The sequence below is a fragment of the Tupaia chinensis genome, unplaced genomic scaffold, assembly GCF_000334495.1.
Source record: "Tupaia chinensis unplaced genomic scaffold, TupChi_1.0 Scaffold000489_1, whole genome shotgun sequence".
In the NCBI taxonomy this organism is placed as follows: domain Eukaryota; kingdom Metazoa; phylum Chordata; class Mammalia; order Scandentia; family Tupaiidae; genus Tupaia; species Tupaia belangeri.
Genome location: NW_006160001.1, coordinates 1,816,297 through 1,824,712, shown reverse-complemented (window position 1 = coordinate 1,824,712; position 8,416 = coordinate 1,816,297). Strand labels below are relative to the sequence as shown.

Sequence of the window (8,416 nt, the reverse complement as noted above, 5' to 3'; positions counted from 1 at the left end):
GCACGTGCCTATGATCCTGGTTGACTGAGGCTAAGGATAGATCATGGCATGGGGCCCCAATGGAGGGCCTCTTTCTCCTCCTTCCTCTCATGGAAAAACTAAATGACTAAACTTAAAAAAATAAATAAATAAAAGCACTTTCTCCAGACATAAGTAGCTATGTGACAAGATCTCCTGCTTGGCAAGGAGGGTAGAACTAGAATTTAACCCTTGTTGGATCTTTTAACTGTACAGAGTGGCCTATGCCATCCACCTTCATTTTCCCAAACCTCCAGCAAGTTGTGTTAAGCATGATGGCCCTTTGTTAACAGAGCTTTTGTAAAAGAGAATGGAAGGAGGTATATCTGTGCCTGGAGTGAATCAGAGCAGAGGAGACGCTGGCATCAAGAAGGAAGAGATGAAAATTGAACTGAAGTCAAGAATTCAGAGTAAAAGGGAATAAGAAACCACAACCTACTTGTTCTACCACAAGCTCAGGCATCTAACTACCATGGGGAATCCTTGGATATCCTACCTAGACATTAGTGCTCCTCCATCATATAGGAATATTTGGATTTTAAAAGAAACTATAACTCAGAAGACGAGAGTGCAGCTCTATTAGGTTACACACGCAGTTGATGAACACTATCTGCTCCTGGCTTGTGCCAGTAGGGTTGTTAGATAAAATATAAGACATCTAGTTAAATTTGAATCTCATACAAATTTGCTGGAATTGTATGTGTCATGTGGTAACTACTTATACTAAAAATGAATATTTGTTATTTATATAAAATACAAATTTAACAGAGTGTCCTGTATTTTTATTTGCTAATCAGCCCCTATCCCCAAGAGTTAGGTGTTGAGTATAAAAAGGTCAATAAGACAGAAAGGAACTCACAGTTTATGAGGGTCACATATGACCAGGCAGCAGCAATGCAGTGTGATGAATTTCACAGTAGGAAAATCGTAAAGGAACCTGGTTGCATAGAAGTGTATTTAACTTGATCTTGGGAGGAAGTGTCACCTAATTTAATCCTAAAATTTTCACAGGCATTTTCCAAGTAAGTGATGGGAAATAGTGTTCATTCAGGAAGAAGAAACAGACACAGGAAAGCCCTAGTATTAAGAGAGAGCATGGGATCCCTAGAGCTAGAAGTCAGTGCAAATGTGCACAAGAAAAAGAGCCAAGAGTATACAAGTCAAAGGTAGCTAGAGTAGGGGTTAGCCGGTAGCATGGTGGTTAAGGCACTGGACTCCCACATGACTGTCCGAGGTTCAAGTCCTGGACCAAGTGGTTGAAAAATCACATCAGGCACATGTATGTGCGTGCCCAAAATCCGAAGAGGAGAATGGAAGAGAAGGGATTGCAGTGTGGCCATCCTCCCGAGGGATGATTTCTCACTTTCCCTTTCTCTGTCTCTGGCAATCACATGTGCCCTTTGGCCAAAACCTAAAAAAAAAAATAAATAAATAAATAAATAAACATAAATAACTAAAAGATAGCTGGAATAACTAATGTCAGATGAGTAGGGTCTTATATGCCATGCTATGAACTTTAGAATCTCCTTAGCATAATGGATTCCCAATATCTTTAGAGGAATACATTTAAACAGCTTAATGTTTTGGTATGAGTGGTCTTGTCAGAGTGTGGAGAATGAATTAAAGAGGAGCAAGACTGAGGAAAGGAGAAACATCAACATTCTGGAACAATACTCCAGGCAAAATGAATGGTCACCTGAAATAAGATAACAGCATAGGCTGCAAAGAATCGAAGAGGTCTGAGAAAGAGTAAAGGGATAGAATCATTAAGGCTTGAACGTGGGTTGGAAGTGGAGCATGAGAAAGAGAAGTAAAAAATGATTTCCACATTCCTTGTGTGTGCAATCCAGTGAGAGGACGATGCTTTAAACTACACAGGGAGACTATACAGGAGAAAAATGGGGAGGAGGGTAATGCTGAGTTTGTTTGGGGACACTTCAATGTGATGATTCTGAAGGCTATCTACATGGGGGTGCACAAGAAGCAGTTTAGTGCGTGGTTCTGGAACTCTGGTTTTGAAGAATCTGAGATGACAATATAGATGGAGAGTTATCATTTGGTTTTTATACATGTACTTGTCTTTCGTTCAACAAAGATTCATACGTATATTTGACTTATAAAAGTTTAAACAGTGGGAACCAGCAGTTAGCGTAATGGCTATGTCGCTGGACTCCCACGTAGTCGACCGCGGTTCGTGTCCTGGACCCGGTGGCTTAAAACTCACGCCGGGCGCGTGTGCGTGCGTGCCCAAGATCCCGAGAGGAGAATGGAGAAGGGATTGCGGCGTGACCATCCCCCCTGGGGGGTGATTTCTCGCTTTCTGTCTCTATGTCTCTGTCTGTCTGGCGAGCGCACGTGCCCTACAGTGAAAATCTCTCAAAAAAAAAAAAGTTTAAACAGTTCCTATAAAATAAAGTAGTTCTTCATACTGTCTCCCCCCTTACATCCTATGCTCTTCCAAGAGCTTTTTCTATACCATTCCATACATATATGGATCTAAGAAACATGCTTTGTTTAGGGGAACCAGCAGTTAGCATAATGGCTGTGTCGCTGGACTCCCACATAGTCGACCGTGGTTCGCGTCTCGGACCCGGTGGCTTATATCTCACGCTGGGCGCGTGTGTGTGCATGCCCAAGATCTCGAGAGGAGAATGGAGGAGAAGGGATTGCGGCGTGACCATCCCCCCATCCCCCCTGGGGGGGTGATTTCTCGCTTTCTGGCTCTATGTCTCTCTCTTTCTGTCTGGCAAGCGCACACGCCCTGTAGCGAAAACGTCTCCAAAACAAACAAAAAAAGAAACATGCTTTGTTTGTAAGTTGTTTATTTACCTGAAAGGAGTAACTGAAGTGTGAATGGAAGCAGATAGACACATGATTGTAAAGAGGAGCATTTCTGCAACTTTAAGTCTGGGATTCATGCAGTCCACTAGGCATTTGGCAGCCCAGAAGTGAGAACACTGATGGAAAAAACCCATAGTCTTTCTGGTCAGCAGAATCAGAAACGTGAAGCTGGAAATTTGCCACTGAAGCAGACAGAGGAATTCTGGAAGAGAGGAGAAAGGAGGCAGAGGAGGGAAGGGATTCTGAAATTCTGTCTACCCATATCTTAGACTGACCTCTGAACCATGCATGTGTGGGACAGAATAAAGCAGCTCAGCTAAGCAACTTATTTGAATCCAAACCAGAGCTTGCTGTCTAAAGAAATGGTGTTTGCACTTCAAGCTCAGTCAAGAAAATACCCAGCCAAACAAAACAAAAATTAAAATACATTAGAAAAAAAAATCAGAATCTTCATGATCTCACATTCATAAAGTACAGGATTAATCCAGAAAATTTGACATGTGAAGAATCAAGAAAACAAAGCACATTCTCAAGAGTAAAGTAAAAAGTCAACCACATTTTAAATGAATCAGATATTGAAACTAATAGACAAGGATGATAAAGTAGCTATTTCAACAATTTTTGATAAAATAAAATACATTTTTGACCAATACAAATATATGAAAATTCAGCAGAAATATGTACAAAATAAAAGGAACCAAATGGAAATTAGAAATTTGAAAAATACAATAACTGCCTTTTAGCTCTCTGAGTAGCACCACGGTGGTTGGCAAGAATAAGCACCTTATAAAAGGCAGCAAAAAGGGAGCCAAGAAGAAAGTGGTTGATCCATTTTCTAAAAAAGATTGGTATGACATGAAAGCACCTGCTATGTTCAACATAAGACATATTGGGAAGACACTGGTTACCAGGATTCAAGGAACCAAAATTACGTCTGATGACCTTAAGGGCCCTGTGTTTGAAGTGAGCCTTGCAGATCTGCAGAATGATGAAGTCGCATTTAGGAAATTCAAGCTAATTACTGAGGACGTTCAGGGCAAAAACTGCCTGACTGACTTCCATGGCATGGATCTCACCCGTGACAAAATGTGTTCCATGGTCAAAAAATGGCAGACTATGACTGAAGCTCATGTCGATGTCAAGACTACCGGTGGTTATTTGCTTTGTCTCTTCTGTGTTGGGTTTACTAAAAAAAGAAAAAAAAAAATGTAACAATCAGATACAGAAGACCTCTTATGCCTAGCATCAGCAGGTCCACCAAATCCGGAAGATGATGGAAATCATGACCTGGGAGGTGCAAACAAATGACTTGAAAGAAGTTTTAAAAAAACTGATTCCAGACAGCATCGGAAAAGACATAGAAAAGGCCTGCCAATCCATCTACCCTCTCCATGATGTCTTTGTCAGAAAAGTCAAAAGAATGAAGAAGCCCAAGTCTGAATTGGGAAAACTCATGGAGCGTCACAGTGAAGGTAGTAGCTCTGGAAAAGCTACTGGGGATGAGAAGGGAGCCAAAGTTAAATGAGCTGATGGATATGAACCACCAGTCCAAGAATCTGTTTAAAGTTCAGATTTTTTTTTTTTTTGAGAGGTTTTTGCCATAGGGCGCGTGCGCTTGCCAGACAGACAGAGACAGAGAGATAGAAAGTGAAAAATCACCCCCCAGGGGGGATGGCCACGCTGCAATCCCTTCTCCTCCATTCTCTTCTCAGGATCTTGGGCACACACGCACATGTGCCCAGCATGAGTTTTAAGCCACCGGGTCCGGGATGTGAACTGCGGTCGACTACATGGGAGTCCAGTGACATAGCCATTATGCTAACTGCTGGTCCCAAGTTCAGACTTTTAATAGTGACAAATAAAAAGTACTATTTGTGACAGTTTCCATCTGAACATTCTTTTTAAATAACCTGAAAGCTTGATGAATCAGATACTCTGATTTGATAATGAAGTTTTTTGACCTGTATGAGTTTTATTAAATAGTTGAAAAAGAAAAAAATAAAAATAAAAAGGAAAAATACAATAACTGAAAATTTTAAATTATGAGATGAATTTAGTAACCAAATGGAGATGTCCTAAAAAAAGGAGTAAGTGGACTTAAAAAGAAATCAAATAAATCACCTAAGGAGAAAAAAAGAAGGAAAATAATAAAATAATATCGAGTGGTTTAATATACAGCAATCTCAGAAACACAATAGGATAAAAAAAAATTTAAATAACAACAGCCAAAAGTTTCCCAAATTTGTTGAAAGACAGAATTCACAAATTCAAGATGCTTTGTCAACACCAATTAGAATAAACATGAAGATACTAACATTGAAAAACATCATAACTAAGCATTTGAGACAAAAATAAAGAACAAGCCTTGAAAGCATTAAAAAGAAAAATACCCCGTACATACAGGGGAACAGAATCTGATTAAAAACTGAATTTTCATTAGACACCATGGAAGCCAGAAGAGATTGAAATAGCATTTTTAAAATGCCAAAAGAGATAGAGAAATACTATCAAAGAAAAACTAACCCAGCAAAAATATTCTTTATTTTTAGAAGTTGAAGGAAAAAGAAAAAGGTTTTTTAAAAAGAAAGCAAAGAGCATTTATTGCTCACAGATCTTCACTGTAAGAAATGTTAATGGAAATTCCGCAGGTTAAAGGAAAAAAATTCTAGATGGAAATTTGGATCCTCAGAAAAGAATGAAGAGCATCAGAACTCCTAAAAATAGCTACAGAAATGAAAAAGATTATTTTACTTCTTATGTTTTACAATCTGTTTAAAGAAAAAGTATTACATTGTCTTGCAGAATTTATAATGCAAGCACATGTAATACATATAACTATAACCAAAAAAGGTGAAACAGGGATATATATGACTGTACATTGCCAAAGCTTTCCATATTTTACACTATACATTACAATGTTAACTGTGAAAAGTTTAGAATATATATTGTAATCACCAGTCAATCACTAGAAGAAAATGTAAAGATGCATAGCTAAAAAACCAATACAAAGTTTAGAGACGCTTATAAAATTCAAATAATTTTAAAGGCAGTAAATGAAGAACATAGGCTTAAAAAAAAGAAGACAAGCGAAAAGGAAATAACGAAATGATAGACCTAGCCAAATACATCCATAATTACACTAAATAATAATGGTTAAACAATTTGATCAAAAGGCAGATATGTTCAGATGATTTTTTTTTTTTTTGAGAGGTTGTCGCTATAGGGCGCATGCACTCTCCAGACAGACAGAGAGACATAGAGCCAGAAAGCGAGAAATCACCCCCCTGGGGGGATGGTCACACCGCAATCCCTTCTCCTCCATTCTCCTCTCGGGATCTTAGGCAGGCACGCACGCACACGCGCCCAGCGTGAGTTCTAAGCCACCGGGTCCAGGATGCAAACTGCGGTCGACTATGTGGGAGTCCAGCGACAGCCATTACGCTAACTACTGGTTACCATGTTCAGATGAATTTTAAAAACTTTTAATCTGGGGAACCAGCAGTTAGCGTAATGGCTATGTCGCTGGATTCCCATGTGGTCGACCGTGGTTCACGTCCCGGACCCGGTGGCTTAGAACTCACGCTAGGCGCGTGTGCGTGCGTGCCTGCCTAAGATCCCGAGAGGAGAATGGAGGAGAAGGGATTGTGGCGTGACCATCCCCCCTGGGGGGTGATTTCCCACTTTCTGTCTCTGTGTCTCTCTCTGTCTGTCTGGCGAGTACACGTGCCCTATAGCGATAATCTCGAGGAAAAAAAAAAGAAAACTTTTAATCTGAATACAAAGATTGGCTCAAAGAAAATGTATGGAAAATTTTAGTATAAAATTAGAAAGTAGAAGGAGGCTAGCCTGGTTACATAAATATTAATAGAATTATAAATTATAAATAAAAATAGAATTCAAAATGATGTTTTTTAAACTGTACTCCTCAAAAAAGGTATATTGCGGTCCTAACTTCTGGTACTGAAAGTGACCTTTTTTAGAAATAGGATCTTCCTGATGTAATCAAATTAAAATGACATCATAGTGGATTAGGATTGGCCCTAACCCAATGATTAATGTCATTATAAGAAAAGAGAAACCAGGGCACAGCAACAAAAAGATACAGTGAAACAAGAGTTATGTGATGATGGAGGCAGAAATTGGACTGATAGAATAATAAGCTAAGGAATACAAAGCTTGTAGGCAGCTACCAGAAGCAGAAAAGGAAAGAAAGAATTTTTCCCTGGAGGAAGAATGGACCTGATGATTACTTAATTGTGTAATTTTGTACTCCAGAACTTAAAGAGAATTCAGTTCTGGGACCAGCAGGTGGTGTGGTGGTTAAGGCACTGGACTACCACATGGCTGACTATGGTCCAAGTGTTAGACCTGGCAGCTTGCTTTCTCACTTTCTCTCTCTCTCTGATGAGTGCATGTACCCTATAGAAAATTAAAATAATGATAATAAATAAAATAAAATTAGTAATTCTTTTTTTAAAAATCACCTTAAAAAAAAAGAAAGAAAAGAAAAGCACACCAGCCACATGTGCATGTGTGCCCAAAATTTAAGAAGAGAATGGAGGAGAAGGGATTGTAGCTATTGTGGCCATCTTCCCTGGGGCGATTTTTCACTTTCCCTCTTGCAGTTTCTCTCTCTCATTCCAGTGAGTGCATGCATCCTGTGGCAAAAACCTTTTAAAAAAATTAAATAAAATAAAAAGAGAAAGAGAATTAATTTCTGTTGGCTTAAACAACCCAGTTGGTGTACATTTAACAATGGTTCTCTCACATACAAGACAAAAAGTATTATCAGAAATAAAGAGAGGCATTTCCTTAAAATAAAAAAGTTAATTCATCAGGAAGACATAATAGTCATAAATGTGTATGGAACTAATAAAAATGTTTGAAAATGCATGTGGTAAAAATAGACATAATTAAAGGGACAAATTGATAATCCTATAATCTTAAGAGATTTAATCAATCTTCTCTTGGCAATTAAGAGAGTAGACTGAAAAAAAAATCAGCAAAGACATAGAAGATATGAAAAAACACTACCGACCACATAAATACATAAAGGAAAGAGCAGTTGCTACCCTTGGAACATTCTTTTCTGCTTTCTGTAATTTTCCTGATGTTCTCAATTATATTCTTGGTCTTTTTTCTGATATGGAGCATACTTACCCTATTTCCCCCTCAAATTTGTGGTTACAAATGTTTTTAATTTGCTTTGAAAATATCTTTTATCTTACATCATTTATGCAGCATGCTTTACACTGTTTTTTTTCCTTGACCAATCATCTTAATGTCCTCCTTTCATATCAAGTATATCTTTCAGACATTTCTCCTTTATGTTATTTTTTAAAATTCATAATTCTTAATTTGAACACATCTGGTTTTTAAAAAATCATACTAGCAGGTGTGTTATCTGAATATATTGAATGTATTTATTTATGTTTAATGCCAGAGGTCTGGCATTTTTAAGGCAAGCGTCTTCCAATGGGGCATAGTAACCTGCAATCCTTTTTCCTCTATTTCTTTGTCCTGTCAGGATTTGGGCCATGCGCATGTGTTTTTCAAG

The 8,416-nt window shown here is 38.4% G+C and overlaps 1 pseudogene; it reads left to right on the top strand.

Annotated features, from left to right (window-relative positions):
• Nucleotides 1-1,047: 1,047 nt before the first annotated feature.
• On the top strand, nucleotides 1,048-4,423 carry LOC106735704 (40S ribosomal protein S3a pseudogene; annotated as a pseudogene).
• Nucleotides 4,424-8,416: the final 3,993 nt, after the last annotated feature.